The sequence below is a fragment of the Clytia hemisphaerica genome, unplaced genomic scaffold (assembly GCF_902728285.1).
Source record: "Clytia hemisphaerica strain Z4C2 unplaced genomic scaffold, Clytia hemisphaerica genome assembly, whole genome shotgun sequence".
NCBI classification, from domain to species: Eukaryota; Metazoa; Cnidaria; class Hydrozoa; order Leptothecata; family Clytiidae; genus Clytia; species Clytia hemisphaerica.
This window is the reverse complement of record NW_027103771.1, coordinates 650,185-672,748: the sequence shown is the minus strand read 5'-3', so window position 1 is coordinate 672,748 and position 22,564 is coordinate 650,185. Positions and strand designations below refer to the sequence as shown.

Here is a 22,564-nt window from a genome sequence, read left to right as displayed (position 1 = left end):
CATACTCTGACAAAATGATCGATACAAGGTTCCAAATCGTAACACGTAATTCTTTTTTAAATCTATCGATGGCTTTATGGGCAGCTTCCCCTAGAAGTTTGGAGTATTGTGCTTATTATGTGAAGTTTTTTTCAATTTTTCATGACACCTTACCTTAAAGTAAGAAATTTTGGCGGATTTGGCGGATTTGAGTGAAATCCGCCAAATTAAGTTCCCGCCAAAATTTCTTTTTTCTGCCATCCGCCAAATTAAATTCCCGCCAAATTAAACATTTTGAAAATATGATCTCCTTTAAGGTGTTTTTGCTGATTTTTCGCTGTTTTGACGCCATCTTAAGGTTAAATTTTTAAGTGACCGCCAAATTAAATTCCCGCCAAATTTAGTTTTTTCGTCCATCTGCCAAATTAAATTCCCTCTGAAAAAACTTTTTTGGCTATCCGCCAAATTAAATTCCCACCAAAATTTCTTCCTTTAAGGTATATTTCAAAAATGTAATGTCTTTTCATTCATCTTAAATATTCCCACGAGTATGCCCAAAATTAATCATCTTATTCCCAAAGCAACCAAACAGCTGTTTGCTTCCGATGATAAATCAGAATAGAACAAAAGGCATTGACTCTCCATCTATATTTTTATTACCTCCATGGGCATACATAACACTGAAGGGTCATACATTGGACAATTAATTTTTTTCATCAAATGCAGATTAAAACCTAGTGAATATTATTTTGACTTTCAGAATTAAAATATGGACGTTAGAAAGCAAATCTGAAGAGAATGTATTTAGCGACATATAAGTACATAATTTATGCCTTGTTAGTTTTCATTTATGTCTTCAAAAGGTAAGTCTAATACACTTTAATGCCATCACAGTGAGTATTAATTAAACTCTGTCGAACGATTAAAGTTCAAGAAAAAAAAATTCATCAAACTCATACTGCAAGATTTGTAAAAATTGTGAGTGTTCCTTTAATAATTTCAATCAATGGGATGCGGTCTGATCAATTTCGTTTGACAAGTTTGCAAGGCTGCACCGCCGTATAACAGCTTCTGTTTAAAGCCAAATTCAGAATGATAATCAGGGAATTACTTCCGATAATGTACCCACTTTTCCTGCATAATTTCAATGCCAGAGGCAAACAAAACCGCCAGGCTTTGTTATTCTGCCATGCGGTTACAGGGGAAATCGCAACAGAGGGGCAGCTTCAAGCTTTATTCCAAATAGACAAATATCCGGGTACAATTAAACTTAAGTCCAGGAACTGTCAGAATGGCAATCATCTGCCATAATAGGGGTTTTTGCAAGTGATAAAATATATGATCTAATAATAATCTTAACTAATTAAAACTTTTTACTGACCAAGCTAATCAAACTCCTATTGCTTCAAAAATTTTGCTCGATTAGGTTTGATTAATAATCTACTCAAAACTTTACTCATGATCGATGATAATGTTGAGTTCAATTAGTTCTATTGTTTAATTAGTTTGGCAAGTTTGATTAATTGGGTCTGGTCTTGTATCTCAGCCCCCCCTAAGAGAAAAGCAGGTGATCCCTTTAGTCTCAGACCCCCAAGAAAATCAAAGTTTTGTTGCTCCCCCCTCTTTTGGAAAATTTTAAAAATCTCTAGTCCTCCCTCCCCCCAGCAAAAAGGGAGGACGCAATAAAACTAGCAGCAACAAAAATTGCTTACATACAATCAGTCGTTTGTATAAGTGCAGTGAAAACTTTTTGAGCAGAGATTAGACATCACATCTGACACTCCAACCATAAGGTTCTAAGCTAATAGTGTAATTTTGACTTTAAAAAAAGTTAATTGAACAAAGGCAGGCAAAGTCTCTCAAAAGCTTTCAAAAAACTACAAAGAAGGTATTCTTAGGAGATTACTAGAGATTGAAAGTTAAAAATTTAAATGAAAAGTTGAACTTGTTATGTTTTGATTTCAAACTTTTCCTTTGTTATCACCAACTTACATTTTCCCAATACACCGTTTAACAGTGTCGACTGCGCACACGTATTAACAATTTTTCATTGTTTTGATTTTGGCAACCACGGGAAACTTCACTCTCCTTGCCGTAAAAAATGGTAGGTAAACATCCAGTTCTCATAAGAAAACCCAGTAGAGAAATGGTAGGTAAAGAACTCTTTTTAATCGTAACTTCTTTTCCTCTAGATGAATTTTTGTGAAATTTTCAGGAGAGATACATAAAATTGTCATTAATATCATGTTCAAATATCTAATACATTCTCTTTGAAAAGAAAAAAATTTGCAATGTTTACATTTCTCTAACCTTCCACAGTAATGAAGTGAGCATTTTTACCTACCGCCTCTACGGTGGAGATGGCGAGACTGTTAAACGGTGTATTGAAAAATTCCCAAAACTTTTGCGTGGATTAAATTTCACAAAATTAATCCACGCAAAAATTAATCCACATAAGTATTTTAATAGGATAAACTTTTGTGGGAATTAAATTTCGCGGATGGGCCTATCTGTGAAATTCAAAAATTTTGCGGGACTTAATTTTGCGGATTCGAGGAGTTCCCTGATTTTTGCGTAGTTTTGCAGATCAGATTGAATCTAATTTTTCTGAAGTGATTCCAAATTTTGCAAAATTGAGGTAGCAAACAGCAAAAATTTGTTGACACCCAAAACCGCAAAATCCGCAGCTTAGTTGCTAACAAACTCAGTAAAAACATGATCGCCTTTGTTAAAGACTTTTTATATTCCCAAGTCAATGAAAATATTTTGTTATCAAAGGCAAAAAAATAATAACATCTATATTTATTCTCAAGAGCAATTAAAAATAACAAACTTTTTTTATTTGTTTTGAACAGTTATTTTATCAGCACACAACAATCAGTTTAAACGACAAATAATCAATAGAATCTGATAAACACTAGAATCTGATTGTTGTTTATGTGTCGTTTGCAATACACCTTTCCCGTATTTCAAATTTCTCAGAAATGGCCCGGGAAAATGTGCGCTCCACCGTTGTGTATAAAATTGTTTGGGAGGTAAAAAACGCGTTTTTGTCTGCGAGGGGTTAGGGAAAGTGGGATTTGAGCCTCTAACTTTTGACAGCAACCTTCTTTTGGCAAAATATTTTCAGGGTGGTATAATATCATGAATAGATTGAACATACTAAAATTTGAGGGGATTTTGTTCGACAGAACTTAAGAAAAGCTCAAAAAACCAACTTTCCCTAAGGGAACGCAGGCAAAAACGGGGTTGTTTACCTCCAGAGACCAAACGGTGGAGAGCATCAAAATAATGCGCGCGCATTAGTTTTACGAATTACGGGAAAGGTGTATTAGGCGTTTATTAACCAAATACCGTGAAGTCGGGTAACTTGCATTAGTGGAGGGAAACTTGCATAGCCCTCAAATGCTCAAATGAATGACCTGGCTGGTCATTAAAATAAAAAGTTTAATCAAAACAAAAATTGTAGAGTAGAGCTGCGAGCAGAGCTGCATAGTTCATTTGTTTTGAAATTTTGCTGCTTTGATTGGTCAGTCATTTGATGGCTATGCAGCTTTCCCTCCACTGATGCAAGTTACCCGACTTCACAGTATATAAAGTGTAGTGAAAACATTTTCAGAGACAACATTATATCTGGTCTGACACTTCCTTGAAAACATGATTACCGACTTTCTTATTGATTACTGGGATCAATACAATCGCATTATCCAATACCCGATCCAATATCCATTGATTGTTGGTCATCAATTAGACAATCAATTGGCCACACTTTTGAAAGTATCTAAACATCTAAACTGCTGTTGTATATAATGTATTGAAACTTTTTAAACTTAAGTAACCCAAAATCTTTTACTCATGGACATACCTTTTATACCTTTTTTCTGATGACAGCATAAACCTGTTTTTCCGAAAGTTACGACCACCATTTTGGATTTTCCAACGTGAGACTGAAAGATTTTTTGAATTTGCCGCGCCCTCTCATCGACTTGAAAAAGGACTGGAATCTAGACAATTTTACTGCCGCGCTATGAAAAATGACGTAATGCTATCAAATACGGTGAGATGATTGGCTTAAGAGAGGCGGGGATGCTTAAAGATGGTAGACGAAGTTACGCTTGCTTTTGCTCTATGGTCTATGGCTATGCTTACTGCTATTGATTTGTCCATCAGTAATCATGTATCAATTCTGTTGAAGCTGGTTCTTGGTGATAGAGTGAGGCCTCTTCATTAATCAGGTAAGGGATATATTCTTTTAATCCATTTAGTTTAGCTACCAGTGTGGAATCCATGCAAAAGCCACGCCAAAGATATTTTGACCAGACCCGATCGATATCAATCGAACTTGTCGAACCAATCGAACTAATCGAACTCTATCGAACTAATCGAACTCTATTGAACGATTAAAGTTCGATTAAAAAAATTAGTCGAACCTAATCGAACACTCACAATTTTTGAAGCAATAACGCTATTGCTATATGCTATAGCAGTTCGATTAGTTCGGTCAGTAAAATTTTGATTAGTTGTTCGATGATATTAAATCCTCATATCTTCCCTCGCTTGCAAAAACTTGTCCTGGCACGTGATTGCCATTTCGACAGTTCCCGGACTTAACAGCTTGATGTTTATTGTACCTGGATATTTGTCTATCCGGAATAAAGTCCGTAGCCCCTCTGTTGCGATTTTGCGCGCGGCCGAGTGGCGGAATGCTACGCCCCAACAAACCGGCTCTGGCGCTAAAAGGATACAGGAAAAGTGTGTAATCCATTATCAGAAGAATTTCCCGATTTACATTCCGAATTTGGCTTTGAAAAGTTGGTGGCACTATGTTATACATTTCAAAAAATTTCTCTTTTGAACCCCGCAAAGATCTTGACTCTATGTTGTATTGCTCAACCCTTCTTGAATCTACTTTTGCAGAAATCCAGCATCCAAACTCTACTAATATTATTGTTGGATCCATCTATAAACACCCTCTTTTTTCGCTTGATGAATTCAATAAACTTCTTGAACCACTTTTGAATAAAATCAACAAAGAAAATAAACAAATTCTTTTGCTAGGTGATTTCAACATTAATCTTTTGAACACTTCTTCTGATCCCAATATCTTATCTTACTTGAACAACCTTGGATCACACTTTCTTATACCTAATATTTTTCTTCCGACTCGAATTACTGACCACTCCATGACACTTATTGACAATATTTTTTCTTCAATTTCTGAAAAGCGTACCTTTTCAGGAAATTTGCTTTATTCTATCTCTGATCATCTTCCTCAATTTCATCTTGTCTGTGGTACCTCTGTAAAACCAAAGAATGAAAAAATCTTCCGAAAGGACTGGAAAAACTTTAAACAACAAGATTTTATTTTTGATTTTCTTAATATTGATTGGGTAAATAAATTATATCGAATAACAGATGTTGATCAAGCTTTCAAAACCTTTTATGATCTTATCCAAGACCTTATTGATCAACATGTCCCAACTGTTGTTGTGACCAAACGCCAACAAAAAACTCGGGCTAAACCATGGATCACCCCCGGAATTATTAAATCAATCTCACAACGTCAATTTTATTCTAGAAAATATATTCAAACCAAGGACCCTATTATGAAATCTTTTTACTATCAAAGATATAAAACATACAAAAATCTCATAGTTACTCTTACACGTAAGAGTAAGAATAATTATTATTATTCCAATTTTTTCTCTGTTCATGCTACAAATATTTTGAAAGTCTGGGAAGGGATCAGAGATATCATTGGATCTGATCCAAATCTTCTCCTTCATCTGTTCGTGTCAATGGCCATCTCAACTCTGACCCAAACGTTGTTGCCAATGGCTTCAATGACTTTTTTACTTCTATTGCAGATACTGTCCGTTCCAAAATTGGTCCTACCAATCGTCACTTCTCTCACTATCTCAAAAATCGCATTAGGAACTCTATTTTTCTTGATCGTGTTAACACTGCTGAAGTTTTACTCACAATTAATTCTTTATCCTTTAACAAATCATCTGGCCCTTATAGCATTTCCCCAAAAATTCTTCGTCTTCTAAAGTTTGACCTCTCTGGATCCCTTTCTTTTCTTTTTAACCTTTCATTTGAATCTGGTTGTTTTCCCTCAATGCTTAAACTCTCGAAAGTTATTCCCGTTTTCAAAAACAAAGGCTCTCCACTTGAAATATCCAATTATCGCCCTATATCTCTTCTTTCCAACATAGAGAAAATTCTTGAGAAACTTATGTACTCTCGTCTTATTACTTTCTTAGATTCTCATCGAGTATTTTTTGAGCGCCAGTTTGGTTTTCGTAGATCTCACTCAACCATCCATACCTTACTTAATATTGTTGAACGTATTCGGAAATCTCTTGATGATGGTAACTTTGTGTGTGGTGTTTTTGTTGATTTGCAAAAGGCTTTTGACACTGTTGATCATTCTATTCTAATTTCAAAACTGGACCACTATGGGGTTAGAGGAAAGGCTAATGACTGGTTCAGATCATATTTATCTAACAGATCCCAGTTTGTCTCTATTTCATCCAATAAATCTTCTATTAAAATAATCCCTCATGGTGTTCCACAAGGCTCTGTTCTAGGACCTCTCTTATTTTTAATCTATATTAATGATCTTCACAATGCAATCTTTTCAAGTGAAACTTTTCATTTCGCCGATGATACCCATATTTTACATTTTAATGATGATCTTCTTTCCCTTTGCAACAGAGTCAATCGTGACCTAAGATCCCTCCAAACTTGGCTCAAAGCCAATAAAATATCCCTTAACGCTGGAAAAACTGAATTTTTAATTTTCAGACACTGTCGAAAAATTCTTCCTTTTGTTCCTTTTCTTAAAATTGAAGGTAAGAAAATTTTTCAAAGTTTAAATATCAAATATCTTGGCGTTTTGATTGACATGCACCTCAACTGGAAAGCCCACACTACATCTTTATCAGCTAAACTTGCCAGAGCAAATGGTATTATATCTAAGCTCAGGCACTATGTTTCAACAAAAACCTTAGTTAACATTTATTATGCTCTTTTTCATTCTCATCTTCAATATGGTTGCCAACTCTGGGGTCTTACTGACAATACCACCTCCAAGCCTATATTTATCCTTCAAAAGAAAGCCTTACGTCTTATTACTTTTAACAACTCTCGATGCCCTTCTTCTCCACTCTTTTCTGATCTCAAAATTCTCAAGATTTTTGACCTTGTCAAATGCCTTAATATATCTTTTGTCCACAGATTCCTAAATAACAAATTACCCTTTGACCTTCTGGAGTTTTTTAACTTTATTCAGCTCGATGCTGAAGACGAAAACACTCAAAGTACCAGAGGAGCATGTTTGAAACTACTTTTTGTTCCCTCCTACAACACCATTACCTTTGGGAACAAATCTTTCTCTAAGTTTTGCATAACACATTGGAACAGCATGCAGCGATCTTATCCAAATGTTACCCTGAGCTCATCTGATTTCAGTTTTGTTAAATCTCTCGCCCTTACTCACTGTCTTGGGAGATACTGAGCACACCCCTCCCCTACCAAGAAAGGTTAGCAAACTTTCTCTTAATTTATTTTTCATTACATAACAAAATTCTTAAAAGTATATAAACATTTTTTTAACTAATTTACAATGTGTTATAAACGCAATCTGTACTTAGGTGGCCGCATCTTTTTGATTAGCTAGACTATAAGGTGGTCTCCTTCCATATATTTTTTGTGCATATCATCACTTGTATCTTTTCTGTAGTGTTAAATGGTAAATAAATACTTACTTACTTACTTACTATGAAAATCAAAATGGCGACAAGCATTTTCAGTGAATCATGGATTTTCTTCATCATCCAAAATTCAAATTTAGGGGTCTTCGACAAAAAACTTTCAAATTTTTTATCGGCATTGGGCCGATAAGCTTCAGACCCCCTCCCCCTTGCTCTTATTGGCCAAAATTTTTCAAATCCAACTTATACATCTTCGAAAACACAATTTCCTCCAATCTTGTCCGCCATCGCCTTCCCACCCGTCATCGTTGAATTTTTGTCTATTTGTGCACCAACATTGAGTTTGTTCATTACCCGCATTGATATTGTTAATCAAAACGAAAGTTAAAATGACGGGATGAAGTCGCAACATTTCGAAGGAAAAGGCAGCGCGCTGGCCAATAAAAAGAGTTTTTTATCAAAGCTAGTTCAAAACTGTACTTTTAAAGCTGCGAATTTGCGCGCAAAGGTGAAAGCAAGTGAAATCATATGCTTTCAGTGGAGTTTGTGGACGAAATCAGAAAGAAATTGGCTGAAAGGATTTTCGTCTCAATACTTGTTTTTTTATCGGTATGTAGTTGGACCCCCCCCCACCCCCTTATCGGCCCAATGCCGATAAAAAATTCAAAAGTTTTTTGTCAAAGATCCCTTACAGCTTTCTACCCTTTATTTTCTGGTAGAAAAGGGTATATTTGTTGAAAGTATTATCATTCAAATTCTCCTTATTATAGCCTCTAAAATTGACATTTTTCAAATAGTATGCATTATGCAATATGCATTATGTTTTATGCATTATGTACCCGTCGCTTTAAAAATTGTTGGTTTGCTGTCACCCGACCGACCCTACCTCGAAACCTGCCGACCCAAAAAATTTTATTGCCATTTCAAAGAAGATTCCTTCAAAAACTTCAATTCAAACAATAAAAAATCTGTTTCAAGCATAAGAATCGTAAATTCCCAGCTAGACCAGGCGTAGTTAATCGATCTAATCGAAATGTGACTCCCCAAGCGATTTGGAGTACACAAAAGTCCGATCGGTCTAATGACCGTTCCTCTTTGGCCTCTATTGGACCGGTCTTTTTACCGCTAAGGCCGTTCAAATATCGAAAGAGGCCGATGCATGGCCGATCATGAAAAACGGCCATAACGAAGAGGCTTCGAGGCCGCTAAAGGGGCCCCGAGCGGTCCAATGCCCGGTACGCTTCGTCCCGATGGCCGCTATTGATTTCTTTACTTACTTACTTTTACTTAGCCTCGTTTTCGAAAATGTAAACATTGAGTTCGTTTCTTGGAAAACGAGTTGCCGTGTGTTGTGAAGTTGGAAACTGAGATTTACTTCTTGCGGTTTTAAATCATTTTGATTTTATTTTGATATGGTAGAAATTTTTAACAACGTTGAAATTCGTGGACATTTGACATTTCATGGGAAAAGGATCACTTTCGCTCTCAACACTTTATCGGCACGATTAAATTATCGATTCTATCAATACACCTATCGATACATAGGCCTATCGATAGACTTTTATCGATAGGAATTTAATGATCCCAAATAAGCGATTGAAAATTAGCGATAGGAGCTTTATCGATAAAAGTTTAACAATAAATGATCCATGAAAGTTTAGGGATAGAAACTAATCGATAACGATAACAAAATTAGCAATAGAAAATTAGCCATAAAACTTTATCGATACAACTTAGAAGTCATTCCGAATTTTTACAAACAAGAATGTCTAAAGACATAGGTTGCACGAGTACGTCAACAGACATTTTAAGAAACAGAACACCCCTGTCTCTTAGCCAGAACTTTTATTGAGCCATTTGTAACAAAAGCATAGTTGTTTTCTTCATAAATTTCACTAGAGTTTCTTATGCATACTTTTATCAACTTTTTTTTCTTCGTATGTTTTAACAAGAATAGTCAACAAATATAAACTCGTTTTCTACATTGCTTTCACAAGCATCTCTCATGCTTAGTATTCTGAATTTGATTTCTTTGTAGCGTTTAAATGCGTCTGTTATGCTTAGTTTTATCAAGTCACTTTCTCCGTAATTTTCACGATCGTCTCGTATGCTTAGTTTTATCAACTCACTTTCTTCGTAATTTTCACGAGCGAATCTTATGCTTAGTTTTATCAACTCGCTTTCTTCGTAATTTTCACGAGCGTCTTTTATACTCAGTTTTATCAACTTGCTTTCTTCGTAATTTTCACGAGCGTCTTTTATGCTTAGTTTTATCAACTCACTTTCTTCGTAATTTTCACGAGCGTGAAAAGATAGATAATTTCACCATCGATACACCTTTTCAACATTATCTTATTCATATATGGCTCATATCGAAAGAATTTAAAATGCTAAACGTTATTGACATCTCTCCCCAATTCTACTTTTTGAAAAAAGATTTTACTTTTGAGGATTGAGTAGTTTTTAGAACCGGACTTTTTTGGACCGAACTTATGACCGCTCCAGACGCCGCTTGGAAGTCTCTTGCTCAAAAAGGGTCGCTAAAAGAGCGGCCTCAAGCGGACCTTTCAAAAATTCTCTCGCCCGCTTGGAGGCCGATCTTCACGAACGATGGGCCGCTAAAGATTTTACTTCGACCGCTTTAAGACCGGTATTTTACCCGCTTTGGGCCGATCGGTCTTTTGTGTACTCCAAATCGCTTGAGGAGTCACAAATAATCAATAAGTAATCGATGGATTAGATATCGATTAACCGATAGAATCGATAGGTAATCAGACCTTCAAAAAATCTTGAGTATCGATCAGCGATTACTTATCGATCGATCACATATCGACTAAATACAACCTATCGATTACTTATCAATCATGTATCGATTACTTATCGTTCGTGCATTGATTACTTATCGTTCGTGCATTGATTATTTATCAATTATTTACTTATCTTCGATCACGTATCGTTATCGATTATATAGTGACAGACTATTGACTAAATTACCGGCCCTTTTTACGCCAGCCCTTATTCCACCAACGAGCCCAAAAATAACGCTAATAAGGTCCGGCGTAAAAAGCGCCAAGATAAGGTATTTAATGAAGTAAAGAAAATTTCTGGAATTCGCTAAATCTCATACCGATCTTATTACTTTGAATAAACGCCCGCTTTCGAATTAATAATGCTCCTCCAAAAAGGCAAACCATTCAATAACGCCCTTTCTCTAAATAAAACGGTAACTTGTTTTTTTTTTAACTTTTTTTTGTTCAGCCTTTCAGAGGGTTTGAAAATGCTTCAGCCGAAATTTACCGTATGCTTATAAAAAAAAATGAGTGTAGTAGCTTTTCTAGGCCCTATGCTACCAGGGGATTGGATTCAATTCAAAAGTATATATACATCCCAATCAAGATCAGCAAAAAATGTTGCTTTAAATTTAATCTCGCAAAGGCAAAAGTTAATCCAATTAAAGTACCACTCCCTAAAATCTGATAAATAATCGTTCACGAATCGATAGTTGATCGATTAACTATTTGATCGGATTAACCAATTTTTGATCGATATGTAATCGATCAAAAGCTGTGATCGATAGCTGATCGATTTTTAATTGATACTTAATTTAATCGAAGTATAATCGATCTATAATTGATAAACAATCGATGACAAAATTGATCGATAAATAATCGAGCTTTGAAAAAATCTTGAGCATCGATTCGATTGGTTAATCGATATGTAATCCATCGATTACTTATCGATTATTTATCGATTACTCAAGATTATCGATTATATCGACTAACTACGCCTGGGCTAGAACTTCTGTTTTTTATTCAAAATTACCTAAATGTAAACAAACTATTAACCCTTCCATGGACAAAAATTTTATAAATCGCCAAAATAAAAAAAATTCCGACCCACCGACCCACCTCCAAAATCTAGGGTCGAGTGACGGCAAACCAACAATTTTTTAAGTCCAGCCTTGTGATTGTCAGTTAGTCACACTAGCGTCCAGCCGAAATGCGTATAAAAGATTAATGCTGCGAAAGCGCTATGTCGTTTCAGTTCAAGTTCCTATGTACGCAGCCGCGATAAAAATATCAAAACAGCACTCTTAAAAAAATTATGTTTGAGTCTTTATTTTGCAGTTTTTTGCCTAGGCTAGACGATATAGCAAACATTGTAAGTATAAGCAGACTGTGCCTTTAATTGGCTGTAAAAAAATTCTGCGTCGATAGAGATTTCTCTAACTTTCAACAATAATAGAACAAACCTATTAACCAAAATTTACCAGCGCATTTTTTATCTCTCTCCTTTTTCATCTTCAATGAAGCACTCAAAGTCAAATAGAATTAAGCACATAAGATATTCTTTTAATTGTGAAATGCCATTCGCGCTTTTGCTACGGTGGAGGGCATGACGTAACTTGTGCGGCAATAAACTCGCCTTTTGTTGGCTGAGCATTTGGCGTTGCATTTGTAGCAGCGTGCGCCTTTATCATTCCGCAACTCCGTCCACCATTTTAAATGTGTTAACAATAGATCCAAAAGGGCGCCCTCATCAAGGAAGATAATTTGCTTTGGTCTCCGGCTTTGGGAAGTAGTAATGTTTTCAATTGATTTTGATGGAAAATGGTAAGAAACTTAAATTTACAAGTGTCATTTAGTTTTTGCTGGCTGATAGAATGGCAGGATCCTGGATGGTTTCCCTAACTGCGTTTACATGACTCTCAAGCAAAAAAAATGCGCCGCAAAACTTCTAAAGGGATTCATGAGAAAATAACCTGGCGCTTTTTAATGAAATTAACATTCTCAAAAACTATGAAAAATTGCCTAAAATTTGAGCCATTGATGAAAAATTTGAGCCAAGCCAACCATGAGAACTAATTTGAAGATCAACTTCTCAAGAAAAAGATCTATGGGAGAGACGGAACCCACCTAATCCGCGCACCGCTAGATAGGCTACCGTCAACTGCTCCAACTTGGGACGAGTGTACGCAACATGGGACTTGTTGATATCTGGCCTGTATTTTCACTTACTGACAAATCTCTTTGACAACAAATTTGTTTTGATAACTCCACCAAGTTTACCAATCATACTTTCTGTCATAACATGTCACAATAAATAACTTTCAATGATAGCGCGCCCTTTTTAACTTTTGTTTTCATTTAAAATGACCGGACGCCGAATGGAGAATTAGAGAACGCCCGTCGCCTAACCGCCTACCGCCCGATGGGATTAACAAATAGCGAGTGTGTAACTTGTCTCGCGAGTGATGTCAAACGCTCCATCGTTTTGCCACTAATTTCTTCTTCTTAGTTCCGGACACTCGCGCATGTACCACTACGGATTTTTTCATATTTCGAATTTAAAAGCCTACAGCTGACGGTATTTCCCGGGAATTTTGATGGAGTTCAAACACTGACCCATTTACATGTGTAGAATTGTTTTTACCTTAGCGTATAAACAAGGCCTTGAGAATCGAAGCGCTGTCTTGGGAATTGAATGACAAATATTAGTTGGTTGATTTTGGCTGCTGCACGTTTTATTTTGTTTCAAACTTTCAAGTTTCAATTAATTGTCTTGCGAACTTGATTCAGGTAACTCTCATCCTTGTTGTTGCAAATACATCCTGTAGATGACTAATGTTGTTTTTTCTGAAAGCTTAATTTCCTAGTGTGACTAACTGATTGTCCAGACGGTACTAATCGAACGTTAAATTGTGATCGAAGTACTGTAATCAATAATTATCAATAACAATTGAAGGTAATCGGTCGCCACTTATCAATTCTATTGGTGATCGAATACTCACTCAACTCCAAATCATAGCATTTTTATCGACCATTTTTGATTTGTTCGATCGTTTTGATTACTGTTCGATTACTTTCGATCATATTGAATACTTTCGATCATATTGATGAATACCTTCGATTTTATCAAATATGTTTTTAGTAGCAGCGCGTCAAAATAATCTGAAACCAAGTTTAATTCGGCCAATTATAACACGCGATTCACTCGCGAAAACCACTTTCGTTTTCTCCGACCAATCAGAACGCGTGAAAACCATTTTCGTTTTCTCCGACCAATCAGAACGCGCGATATGAGTAACTTGAGCAAACCCAGGGCAAAGGCACACAAAATGGTGGCCAAAATGGGTCAGTGGGGGCAAGCAGTTAGTACAGAACACTATGTGTGTACTAACCGATTTTTGGAAAAATCTGTACCCCACCACCACCCCCTGTCACTTAGTACACCGTGTACTAACTGTCTTTGACCTTGCTCAATATATACCACCCCCCAAAATAAGGATCCGTCTCTCTACGGTGCATTCCAGGTGAATTTCACACCCCAGGGAGGTTTTATGAGGTGTATTTTTATGTTTTTACCTGTCTTTGGTCTCCGGCTTTGGGAAGTAGTAATGTTTTCAATTGATTTTGATGGAAAATGGTAAGAAACTTAAATTTACAAGTGTCATTTAGTTTTTGCTGGCTGATAGAATGGCAGGTTTTTACCACTAACTACTTTCAAACAAATAAAAACATTACAAATTATGGAGTAGGTCAACCGCAGTGGGGGGAAAAATTTATGAATAATTTTGTTTTCAAAATGAACATTTACCAGTTAGTCAATGAAAACACTAGTAAATAAAATACAACATAAGGTAAATTAGTAGTAACACTAGGAGAAATAAAATTAACAAAATTATACAACTTTTATTTCTAAACCTAGTTAAAGTGACAATAATGACTTTCCAGAAACATTTTTTAGACAGAAAACACAGCATGTTTGTTCAGCAACTTATCCACCATCTTTAGATTATTTTCTATTTTTCCCGATTATGGATCGGATGATCGGATTACCAAAATAAAACAGAAAACGTTCGAAAAATCGAAATTTTCAAATTCGAATGTTTTATTTTGAATATTTGTAAGAGTTCTAAGAGTTCCTAGAATTGTAATGTCATGTGTCAAGCTGTTAAAAGGTATTCCTGACTGTCCTAAAAAGAAGATACATAAAAAGATAGAACCATAAACCTCTCATAAACTGATAACAGTAAAAATCTGAGAAATCTAGTTTAAAATTCTCGTTTTGAAAACAGTTAATACACCTTTTTTCTTCCAAAATTCTGTATACACCACCCCTTTCGGCAGTTAGTTCACTGGTGTACTAACTGTATTTTGCAAATTTGAAAATATACACCACCCCTTTTGGCAGTTAGTACACTGGTGTACTAACTGCATTTTGAAAATTTGAAAAATGGACCCACCACAGTACTAAGTATCATGGGTGTCGTGTACTAACTGCTTGCCCCCCCCCCCTGAATGGGTGGGAAATAAGGAGGTCAATCTTATGGCGGGCCTTCTTTTTGTGCTTTGGTTTTACAGTAGGTCACATTTTTGGTTTTTCTTAAAGATATATCATAGTAATTGGTTATCAAAGTAATCAATTGGATATCGAAGTTGTCAAAGTTATCGAAAGTAATCAATTAACAATCAAAGTACTCGAACGGTTATCGAGTCTTCGAACGGTTGTTAAGAAAGTGATTGAAGACTCACAATTTTTTTGAAATTTTGGTACTCGAATTCGATTGTTAATCGATAAATAGTCGTTCGATTACTTTGATCATTATCGATTACTTCAACAATCGAATTTATCGATTAGTACCGTTTGGGATTGTCATCTTACTGCTTATTCATGTTTGGAGAATTGAGGAGAAAAATGCTTTGATAAAGGTTCATATGAAATAATGGATGTTCTTTGTAAAACATGGTATTTTTCAATCATTTGTGTGTTTTTCAAAATATGTCACGTTTCAGTTTGTTGTGAAGTACTTTTGTTAGAGATTTGAGAAGAAAAAGCTTTGTTGATAAAAAGAATGATGAGTTTGTTTTTTTTCAAAAGCTTTTTTTAATTGATTGCTTTCAATCAATAAAACGAGTTCTCACTTATCAAACAAATTATTGTAATCGATTAACTTTTAATGAGCCTGTAAATGAAACAATTGTCCTTTGGGAATTCATTTGGGATAGTTTGTTGAGAAGAGACGTCAGGTTGAAAAACATTATTATTGCATCACTAAATTTGGATTTTTGTTCCGGTACACGTTTTGTTTTTATTAGAACCCAGTTTATAAGAACATTGAGGCTGAAATCCGTCGAAAAATTAAGAAAGTTGTAAGAACATGCCCAGCCTCATTTTGCAAAAAAATGACAAGAATTTACATTTTTTTCTTCTTTTCAAGCAGTTTTAACCGAACTTAAGGATGGATTTTCTAAAATCAAGAGTTAAAATACTGTCCAAATTTTACCAATTTTAAGTGCTCTTTATTTTGCATGATACTCTCGATTTAGAGTAGTCTGAAAAAATTAAGAACGCATTTTTAAAGAACATTTTAGGCTGAAAATTGCTAAAAAAATAAGCACATTTTAGGTGTTCTAATAAAAAAAAACGTGTATGTCGTGGCAGATCACCTTGGAGTGATTGAATGTTTTGAAATAATTATTAAATTTACTTTTATGCACCTTTTTTTTGGATCTACTTTCTGAAAGAAGTTTAAATGGCACGTTAGTGTCAGGGTTGAATGGTATTGTTGTTGCTTCACAGAATTCAAATTATTGTATTGGCAAGCGGTTCGTGTATTGGGAGTGATAGAATTTTTAAAAATTATTTTTATACTTGAAGAAGTACTAAGTACAAAGATGTGTATGGGTCTTTGCTTTTTTGTATATTATATCAAAAGTTTTAATGTTCTGTCACTTAAGGGTTAGTGATTTGAACTCAGCAATAATATCGATTAGTTTTTGATTTCTTAAGATAGCGAAACAGTTACAAATGTCCAGACGGTCGTAATCGATAAAATCGATCATCGATTAAAATCGATAAGCTCATTGATATTTATCGATTAATTAGATGCGGTCAACTGCTCTAACTTGGGACGATTGGTCGAAACATGGGACTGGTTGATATCTGGCCTGTATTTTCACTTACTGTTTGTTTTAGACACTCGCGTGTGTTCCACTACGGATTTTTTCATATTTCGTTTTAAAAGCCTACTCGGTGTGAAAGAGAAATCGTGTATTTTTTCATTAACTCAAATCAAATGACTTTGGAGGTTCGGTGAAATGGTGGCCGAAATGCCGTCCTATGTTTTGTTAGATAGCCCCAAGTTAGAGCAGTTAACGGTAACGATTAAAATCCATAATCGATAGCTAATCGATATTGACAATTTTTTTGATTCATAGAGGCCCATGTACTCGCACGGTTGCCTGAGAAATTGTATAGCATTATTGTTGTTATTATGAATAAAAGTGAGGTGTCACAGGAGGGAGTGATGACAGTTTAGCTTTTATGTTTTCAATTATTTGTTGTAACATCCCTTTTTTGACGTTGGTTTGATGGATCTGCAGGGCTAATTTGTCCTTTCTTCTTGGCTGATTTTAACTTTAACTTTGCCAATTCAATCATGGGGACTGAGCCTTTACTAGAACCTTTATCCCATATCTGGAGTTGTTGTGTGCAGGTTAGTTCCAAATTTTTTCCCCAGTTTCCTTGAAGTGCTTCATCTGATCCATGACTTCTTGAGTAAAAAATTTGGAATAAGTTTAAGAAGTATACAGGTTTCATCAAAATAAAATGAATTTTTGATGTCATTTCATAATTGTGTTAAAGATGGATTTAAACACGAGTAAAGTCATTTTTAATAAGACATCCTAATGAAGGTTTCATTCGTAGTGAGTAATACAGTGTAATACTTGTAAACAGTGTAACACTGCAAAATTGATTTCTAGTTTTGTGCTCGTTAACTTCTCTCTAGTCTGTCGCCTTTATCATTTATAGAAAACAAGTAACAAAGCTACTTTGATTTTGACCATGACTTCTCTTTCTACAAAGTTGAAACTTTTTCTATTTTGGTCTCTGGACCAATATTTGATACTGTGAAACACCTTGAAGATCCAACCAAAACAACGAGTTAGGCTGGAAAACTTGGAAATAACAGGAAATAACGAACAATGTCGAATAACATATTTTTCTGTTAGCTTTCAACTTGAAAAGCATTTTCACAGAAAATTACATCGACGCGTTCTTTCGATGATACAAAATACATCCATGCCAGAGAAATCTGTTCAAGTTTTCACTTCTGTCATTGAAGCTGATAGAAATCGTTTCATCCAGCCACTGACTTATCGAACTAAAACATTAAACCATCATTGAACTACCCACGAACCACGAACATTTGATACAAACTCTATAAATATTTCATCACTTATTTGCTCTTGAAAAGTAGAAAGACTTCATCTAAAAGATACAGCAGAACTTTTCCAAAGTACTCCATGCCAGTACGGTTAAGTTTTGATTTCATTTCGAGATGCTGGATCGCTGAGACAAATAGTCTTTTTAACACAGTCAATCTTTTAGAAGTAATTTTGACCTTCATCAAGTGTTTTCAAACAACCCTTATACATTTTTATCACAAAAGACTGGGCAAGAAAATTGGAATAGTACTGAAATGATTAACTTCACAACATTATCAAAAAGAGCTTTGTGACAATTGATGAATTAATCCTGATTGCCTGACATCGCTGGTTCTACCCTTGCGTAAAACCGCAGTCAAAATGTTGTTACTGTGAGGGTAAGATATTAATTAACGAGAGGTAAAAATTCTAGTCATTTAAGAATTGAACGAACAAATGATCAGTCCCCAAGAAACTATAAGAAATGATAGCAGAAGAACCACTTCCTCTTTTTCATTCTTCTTTCACTCTGGTCTGCAAAATATTCATCGTAGTCGTAACTCTGTGTTAGGGATGCGAAAGATATGATTACGTTACGTCACCGTAACGTTTTTTTGACATTAACTTCATATAAAAATTACTTAGATAAAATATTATTTAAAACATGGATCCAAAAATGTTGTCCTTTGAAAACAAACGGGTTGGTTATTAAAGCAAAAATAATCAAGGAGACAAACTTAATTGAAGACGGTGTAAAAGGCATAACAATTTGTGGATTTTTAACATACGAGTTGCGAGTTGGTCCTACGAGTTGCGAGTTGCTATCAAATATGCGAGTTGCGAGTTACGAGTTGCTATTTTAACAAAATAAAAGTGCGAGTTGCGAGTTGAAAACTTCACGTTAAGACATCAAAATCGCGAGTTGCAGATTAAAATCGCGAGTTGAAAAACCAAAAGTGCGAGTTGCAAATTAAAATCGCGAGTTGAAAAATCAAAAGTGCGAGTTGCAAATTAAAATCGCGAGTTGAAAAATCAAAAGTGCGAGTTGCAAATTAAAATCGCGAGTTGAAAAATTATAATCGCGAGTTGCAAATTAAAATCGCGAGCTGCAAATTAAAATCGCGAGTTGCAAATTAAAATCGCGAGTTGAAAAATCAAAAGTGCGAGTTGGAAATTAAAATCGAGAGTTGAAATGAAATTTTGCTTTCGTACTTTCTTAGTTACATGAATTTCGCATTTTTGCAGTTTGATTATTGTCTTTATTTTGCAGAAATACGGTATATTTTGATGGTAAAGAAATATTTTTTTAGACCATCAAGCGTCTGAATGGGTGTTTTTTTGTCATTTCGAAAAAGAAGTCATTGCATTGTTTTTTCGCGCGCGTTCTATTTTATACCGAAAGACTCGAAAATGTTGCAATCATAACATAACATAACAAATAGTTTCATTTGGGATTTTTGCTTTGGAAAGAACACATTTGAATTATTGTGATTTTATTATTAAAAAAACTTTAAGAATGAAGTAAAATTATAAAATTTTATAAATTTAGATTTGATTGAAAGAAGTATCTATCTATGTAGGGGAATGAAATGCTTTGTTTGCTTCAGTTTTCACACACAGGAGACTTTTTCTGCCTTCAAAATTCAGTTTTCGAAGAGAGCCTTTATTTATAAAAACTTTATTTTCATACATGGGCCCCCAATGGTGATTCATTCATAAAATACCCTACATGTATTCATGCATTGAATTGGTGATCTATTTTTATTGATTTTTTTTTGAGTTTCGAAATAACGAACCAAGCTAAAAATAACTCGAGAATGTTGAAGAAGGAAAAAAAATCGATATAAAACACGAAATAACTCGAAAATTTAAAGGAACGCAAAATAACTCGATAATCTACAGAAAGGAAAATAACTCAAAATTTAAAAGACCGAAAAAAAATCGAGAAATAACTCGAAATTTTAAAGTCACGGAAAAAAACCGAGTTACGAAATTTAGAATGATGTCATAAAAGGTACAAAATGACGTCATAACTTGGTTTTTTCGTAACTCGGTTTTTTAACTCGAGAAAAATAACTCGGGTTTTCTGAGCCTCTATTTTAAATGCTCCTAAAAGTAGATCTTCCCATTAAACAGTTAAAGGGTAGAAATTCTAGGTAGGTAGTAATTCTCTATTTTCTCTTGCTAGTAAATTTACTATGGATTGCTCCACATCTGGGTCTATTCGAAAAACCATAAGCGATTATTCAATCAAAAGTGTCCGGATAACATGGTGTTAAATTTATTACCTAAGTGTAGTCGGTCGGTGTGTAAAACAGTGCTAAAGGTGAAGTGCCTTGAAAGGGCAGCCTCATTCGTTCGAAATGAACTTGCGTCGCAAGGGCCCAGTGGATCGGCGAGACGGGATTGAGGTCAGCAGTTCTCAGTGTGCATTTCCACTGTTGCGATAAAAGTGTCGGGATTCTCAAAGTACATGTTTTTTTTATAAGCATTGCACTTATAAGCATATCTAGGCTCAGATATGGGAAAAAATTAAGCATATGGCAAGCATTACTTGAGCCTACGAAAAATGTTTTTTTCCTGATTTTAGCTTTTTTTGGCTCGAATTTTACGGATTTTCAGTATTTCCTTAAATTTAAGGTTTAGATTTAAGCATCCCCTCAAGCATTTTTCAGCCTTTTTAAGCTTTCGACCTAAGCATTTCTGAGCCTATTTTCGAATTTTTGTATGCTTATAAAAAAAAACATGTAGCGCAAGGACATGACAGAACGAATGAGAGCTATCGAGCCAATGCTCACAAAAGAACGAGTACAATTTATTATTTCCAATCTAGGATTTTCTTGTTGTTTTCCCGAGCGAAAACAGCAATTCTATCGTAAATATTTATTATACCACCTAATAAGGAAATTTTAAGATTCGAATTACACGAGTTTCACAGTATAAATACTTTTTATATATCAGCTTTTAATCTTTCGATACAAAACTTTTCTCCAATTTTGAACCTAGACATGTCGCCCTAACGACAAAATGCTCCACACTGGTTGAACAAGCTTGCAAGTCGCACTTTAAAATTTGCAACTCGCGATTTTAATTTGCAACTCGCACTTTTGATTTTTCAACTCGCGATTTTAATTTGCAACTCGCACTTTTGATTTTTCAACTCGCGATTTTAATTTGCAACTCGCGATTTTAATTTGCAACTCGCACTTTTGATTTTTCAACTCGCGATTTTAATTTGCAACTCGCACTTTTGATTTTTCAACTCGCGATTTTAATTTGTAACTCGCGATTTTAATCTGCAACTCGCGATTTTAATCTGCAACTCGCGATTTCAATCTGCAACTCGCGATTTTGATGTCTGAACGTGAAATTTTAAACTCGCAACTCGCACTTTTATTAACTTAAAATAGCAACTCGTAACTCGCAACTTGCAACTCGCAACTCGCATATTTGATAGCAACTCGCAACTCGCAGGACCAACTCGCAACTCGCATATTATCAATTCACAACAATTTCAATAGCCCACCTTTCAGCACAACAGTTTTGTATTGTTTTGATCCTAAAGTTAGTATTCTATTATATATTTCAACTTTGAAGCTCCAGACTAACTAAGGGGCCTAAAATGGCACTTATACTCTGTTTTTTTTGTGATGAAATTGTCCAGATTTAATGTTCAAAAAAATCCCAATAATTAGAAGATATTTCAAAATTTTCAGAAAAATCATGAAAAAAAGCGAAAATTTGACTGCTTGAGTTAACATCTTTGAGATTTTGCATGAATCATTTCTAGTTATATAGTTTGCAAAGTTAAAAAAAAATCGAATGAATATTTTTTGAGATATGACATTTTCGTGACCAAACCCAGGCTAGCAAAATCGACCCCTAAAAGACCCCCTGTAAAACCTGAAAACCACCGATTTAGCCCGTAAACCATCTGGTTTCATAAATACTATTATGTTAAGGCACCAAAAAATCAATATGGCGTATTTTCTACCAAAAGGTGGCGCGATGCTGAGTCATTGCTTGGTCTAATAGACTAGTAGCTGATTTTAGATCTTTAGGCTTGAACTGAGAGAATTAACAAACAGGAGGCTTATTGTATGCAGTGTTCGAAAAAACTCAATTTCTCGGACAGTGACCCGACGACCAGAAAACAGCCCTATCGAAATAAGTAAAGACAAGATGTTTTTCCATACATAATGTCCTTACAAATTATTCCTTTTGATTGTTTTTTGAAACTCGTAGATCATAAATAAATTTTGTCTTCTTTTCCCTTTGCAGACGTCACCGTCCTGTGTTCCGTTATTTGTACCGTTTGAACACTGATACAGATGTTGAAAGCTCATCGGAAGTCGAAGGAAAAACAAAATACAATCCTTCGTTTGAGGGCAAGTAGTTAAGTTCCGCCCAGTCAAGTCATGCTACCAATATTCAAGTGTCATATCTCCTCTACATCAGATCCACCCTGACCACCCGCTAGGTAACCTCCGGAACATACCATCTTGGAAGCGAATCGGATCCAGCTTTTCTTCAAATCCACCGAAAAACAGCAGCGGACCTCTATCAACTTATCCTGATTAGATGATTGGAGATATCATTCTTTTGACATTGGCTCGCCCAACCCCATCTCTGTGACCCGGTAATTATTTCTGTCTA

General features: G+C 35.2%; 1 protein-coding gene across 1 annotated transcript in view; it reads left to right on the top strand.

Annotated features, from left to right (window-relative positions):
- The window catches only part of LOC136806051 (membrane protein FAM174-like), a 420,508-nt gene that overhangs the window by 125,029 nt on the left and 272,915 nt on the right, over positions 1-22,564 (top strand). The window lies entirely within an intron of this gene.